This window comes from Thalia democratica, chromosome 9 (genome assembly GCF_965202585.1).
Source record: "Thalia democratica chromosome 9, ktThaDemo2.hap1.1, whole genome shotgun sequence".
NCBI lineage: Eukaryota > Metazoa > Chordata > Thaliacea > Salpida > Salpidae > Thalia > Thalia democratica.
This window is the reverse complement of record NC_139173.1, coordinates 453,758-459,402: the sequence shown is the minus strand read 5'-3', so window position 1 is coordinate 459,402 and position 5,645 is coordinate 453,758.

Below are 5,645 nucleotides of genomic sequence, written 5' to 3'. Positions count from 1 at the left end.
TCGCTGTCACTCGTGCTATAGCCGGCTAAATTTCGTTTGGCGATATTGCGCAGTAGATGAGTTCTTAAAAGGACTCTACGAGAAACCGTCTAGTTATCGCTCGATCTCACCAGAAAGAGTTTGCTTTTTAAACTACCCAGAATGGAAGGAGACAAAATGTTCTCACGAGCAGCTTAGAGGTAAGATTGAAAGAAGGCGGAAAGACTTAATTAGCAAAACCGTTTCGAAAGCACGCATTGAGGAACTATCCTTTACCTTAGGCAGTACCAAGGCGAGCGTAGCCGCAGATGAAAAGTGTCTCATTTGTTTAGGAGGTTTCGAAGTCGACCAACAAGTTAGCAAAATGCCGTGTGGCCACCTTTTCCACAAAGACTGTGTTGCGGAGTGGTTAAAATTACCAGAAAGACAGTCAAAGAATTCGGATTATTTTTCTGCATATATAAGCGCGTTTAGCCAAGTAGAGTTTACCACTGGTGTCAGGCCAAGGTTCATGTTTGAGACTTTGAATGTGTTGAACCATTATGCGAGACGAGATTACGTGCCAAAGTTTCAATGTCCGCATTGTAGGTGTCTCTGCTGCTGAGTAAATAAGTTAGTAAGTAGATTAATGTTAGTTAAGAGTTTATGTCATTAAAATTACAGGTATTTTAGTTCTTAGAACTACCTTTTAGCTTATTGCAAACTTTATTAATTGACTTTTAAAATTAGCATCTCAGGAAAAAATCATAAAAGTTCAGTGTTAGAATTACCTTTTAGCCATTTTCAAATTCCTTTCTTAGTTTAGTTGACTCTTAAAATTAGGGAAGCTCAGGAAAACTCAGGAAAACTCAGGCGGCGAAGTTTTTAACTTTTAAAAGCTGTTAAAAGTTAAAAAAGTGCACACAAATTAGCAATTGGATTTCTTCTTCCTTTCTTTAAAAAAATGTAAAGGAAAAAATCCATTTTGCTACTTTGTCCTTCACGTGGTCTTCGCTGTTAAGTAAAATGCTTAAAATCAACAAAACAAAAACATCTAATTGAAAAAGTTAATGTTTTAGAATTGATTTTAAGCATTTGAAACCAAAGTGCACTATAAATACAGCTTATTTACTTTTAATTTTATTTTAAGTTCAAAAGTTCTCTATCTCAAATTTTATATTATTTTGTACTATTTATCTGATATTTATCTATTATACTGTAAGTATAAAATAAGTAAAATAGTAAAATGTATATTAAAGCAGATACTATAACTGTTAGAAAACATTTTAGATACAGCTTCAAGTTAGAAGTTACTTTTTATAATTTGCTGTACATAAAACCATTTGAGTTCAATCTTCAATTTGTTAAGTATAATCATTATAAACTTTTAAATTCTTTATTTGTTGTTTTTTTTTTCATTAGTAGAATCAAGGTACAAGCATATTTGTAATTACATGCGTTGTTATCTTAATTTTTAAAAAATTCTTAATTCTTAGCAATTTAGGCAATTTGCCATAAAACGATTTGTTATATTTTTCAAAGCTAGCGGTAAAACGTCCCTGGTCAAAAGTCAAAACTTCCTTTTTACAATATTACAATGGGAATTCCCCACAATTCTGTTATCGTAAGGCTTTGATTTATATAATACCTTCATTTGTTACTTGACTTCGTTGCGTTCACATCTAATTATGAGGTTTTTGAAAAAGTTAGAAAGTGAAAAAGTTAAAAAATTTGAGAAAATTTTGAAAACAAAGTTTTACCATGAAGGGTTAGTTTTATGCCACAGTTTTAATTTGGTTGCGCTTTCGTAATTAAACTACATTTTCGACATACATGCCATGTATAACAAATGCGCCGCCGACGACAAACCAGTATACAAAGAAAAGTTTGTCGAAGTCAGAAGTGAGCTAATGCAGTTTTTAGAAAGACATTCGCAATTAGCGCGCGTTCTTAGTTTAGAATTCAATCCATTTAAACAAGTGTGCTTAAAAATAAATTTAGGAAGTCTCACTACTGCGGAAACTTTTTTGGACTTTGATAAGTTTGCCGACTACTACCGCCAAGTAAGATGCTACCGTCGCTGTCACTCGTGCTATAGCCGGCTAAATTTCGTTTGGCGATATTGCGCAGTAGATGAGTTCTTAAAAGGACTCTACGAGAAACCGTCTAGTTATCGCTCGATCTCACCAGAAAGAGTTTGCTTTTTAAACTACCCAGAATGGAAGGAGACAAAATGTTCTCACGAGCAGCTTAGAGGTAAGATTGAAAGAAGGCGGAAAGACTTAATTAGCAAAACCGTTTCGAAAGCACGCATTGAGGAACTATCCTTTACCTTAGGCAGTACCAAGGCGAGCGTAGTCGCAGATGAAAAGTGTCTCATTTGTTTAGGAGGTTTCGAAGTCGACCAACAAGTTAGCAAAATGCCGTGTGGCCACCTTTTCCACAAAGACTGTGTTGCGGAGTGGTTAAAATTACCAGAAAGACAGTCAAAGAATTAGGATTATTTTTCTGCATATATAAGCGCGTTTAGCCAAGTAGAGTTTACCACTGGTGTCAGGCCAAGGTTCATGTTTGAGACTTTGAATGTGTTGAACCATTATGCGAGACGAGATTACGTGCCAAAGTTTCAATGTCCGCATTGTAGGTGTCTCTGCTGCTGAGTAAATAAGTTAGTAAGTAGATTAATGTTAGTTAAGAGTTTATGTCATTAAAATTACAGGTATTTTAGTTCTTAGAACTACCTTTTAGCTTATTGCAAACTTTATTAATTGACTTTTAAAATTAGCATCTCAGGAAAAAATCATAAAAGTTCAGTGTTAGAATTACCTTTTAGCCATTTTCAAATTCCTTTCTTAGTTTAGTTGACTCTTAAAATTAGGGAAGCTCAGGAAAACTCAGGAAAACTCAGGCGGCGAAGTTTTTAACTTTTAAAAGCTGTTAAAAGTTAAAAAAGTGCACACAAATTAGCAATTGGATTTCTTTTTCCTTTCTTTAAAAAAATGTAAAGGAAAAAATCCATTTTGCTACTTTGTCCTTCACGTGGTCTTCGCTGTTAAGTAAAATGCTTAAAATCAACAAAACAAAAACATCTAATTGAAAAAGTTAAATGTTTTAGAATTGATTTTAAGCATTTGAAACCAAAGTGCACTATAAATACAGCTTATTTACTTTTACTTTTATTTTAAGTTCAAAAGTTCTCTATCTCAAATTTTATATTATTTTGTACTATTTATCTGATATTTATCTATTATACTGTAAGTATAAAATAAGTAAAATAGTAAAATGTATATTAAAGCAGATACTATAACTGTTAGAAAACATTTTAGATACAGCTTCAAGTTAGAAGTTACTTTTTATAATTTGCTGTACATAAAACCATTTGAGTTCAATCTTCAATTTGTTAAGTATAACCATTATAAACTTTTAAATTCTTTATTTGTTGTTTTTTTTTTCATTAGTAGAATCAAGGTACAAGCATATTTGTAATTACATGCGTTGTTATCTTAATTTTTAAAAAATTCTTAATTCTTAGCAATTTAGGCAATTTGCCATAAAACGAATTGTTATATTTTTCAAAGCTAGCGGTAAAACGTCCCTGGTCAAAAGTCAAAAATTCCTTTTTACAATATTACAATGGGGATTCCCCACAATTCTGTTATCGTAAGGCTTTGATTTATATAATACCTTCATTTGTTACTTGACTTCGTTGCGTTCACATCTAATTATGAGGTTTTTGAAAAAGTTAGAAAGTGAAAAAGTTAAAAAATTTGAGAAAATTTTGAAAACAAAGTTTTACCATGAAGGGTTAGTTTTATGCCACAGTTTTAATTTGGTTGCGCTTTCGTACTTAAACTACATTTTCGACATACATGCCATGTATAACAAATGCGCCGCCGACGACAAACCAGTATACAAAGAAAAGTTTGTCGAAGTCAGAAGTGAGCTAATGCAGTTTTTAGAAAGACATTCGCAATTAGCGCGCGTTCTTAGTTTAGAATTCAATCCATTTAAACAAGTGTGCTTAAAAATAAATTTCGGAAGTCTCACTACTGCGGAAACTTTTTTGGACTTTGATAAGTTTGCCGACTACTACCGCCAAGTAAGATGCTACCGTCGCTGTCACTCGTGCTATAGCCGGCTAAATTTCGTTTGGCGACATTGCGCAGTAGATGAGTTCTTAAAAGGACTCTACGAGAAACCGTCTAGTTATCGCTCGATCTCACCAGAAAGAGTTTGCTTTTTAAACTACCCAGAATGGAAGGAGACAAAATGTTCTCACGAGCAGCTTAGAGGTAAGATTGAAAGAAGGCGGAAAGACTTAATTAGCAAAACCGTTTCGAAAGCACGCATTGAGGAACTATCCTTTACCTTAGGCAGTACCAAGGCGAGCGTAGTCGCAGATGAAAAGTGTCTCATTTGTTTAGGAGGTTTCGAAGTCGACCAACAAGTTAGCAAAATGCCGTGTGGCAACCTTTTCCACAAAGACTGTGTTGCGGAGTGGTTAAAATTACCAGAAAGACAGTCAAAGAATTCGGATTATTTTTCTGCATATATAAGCGCGTTTAGCCAAGTAGAGTTTACCACTGGTGTCAGGCCAACGTTCATGTTTGAGACTTTGAATGTGTTGAACCATTATGCGAGACGAGATTACGTGCCAAAGTTTCAATGTCCGCATTGTAGGTGTCTCTGCTGCTGAGTAAATAAATTAGTAAGTAGATTAATGTTAGTTAAGAGTTTATGTCATTAAAATTACAGGTATTTTAGTTCTTAGAACTACCTTTTAGCTTATTGCAAACTTTATTAATTGACTTTTAAAATTAGCATCTCAGGAAAAAATCATAAAAGTTCAGTGTTAGAATTACCTTTTAGCCATTTTCAAATTCCTTTCTTAGTTTAGTTGACTCTTAAAATTAGGGAAGCTCAGGAAAACTCAGGAAAACTCAGGCGGCGAAGTTTTTAACTTTTAAAAGCTGTTAAAAGTTAAAAAAGTGCACACAAATTAGCAATTGGATTTCTTTTTCCTTTCTTTAAAAAAATGTAAAGGAAAAAATCTATTTTGCTACTTTGTCCTTCACGTGGTCTTCGCTGTTAAGTAAAATGCTTAAAATCAACAAAACAAAAACATCTAATTGAAAAAGTTAAATGTTTTAGAATTGATTTTAAGCATTTGAAACCAAAGTGCACTATAAATACAGCTTATTTACTTTTACTTTTATTTTAAGTTCAAAAGTTCTCTATCTCAAATTTTATATTATTTTGTACTATTTATCTGATATTTATCTATTACACTGTAAGTATAAAATAAGTAAAATAGTAAAATGTATATTAAAGCAGATACTATAACTGTTAGAAAACATTTTAGATACAGCTTCAAGTTAGAAGTTACTTTTTATAATTTGCTGTACATAAAACCATTTGAGTTCAATCTTCAATTTGTTAAGTATAATCATTATAAACTTTTAAATTCTTTATTTGTTGTTTTTTTTTTCATTAGTAGAATCAAGGTACAAGCATATTTGTAATTACATGCGTTGTTATCTTAATTTTTAAAAAATTCTTAATTCTTAGCAATTTAGGCAATTTGCCATAAAACGATTTGTTATATTTTTCAAAGCTAGCGGTAAAACGTCCCTGGTCAAAAGTCAAAAATTTCTTTTTACAATATTACAATGGGGATTCCCCACAAT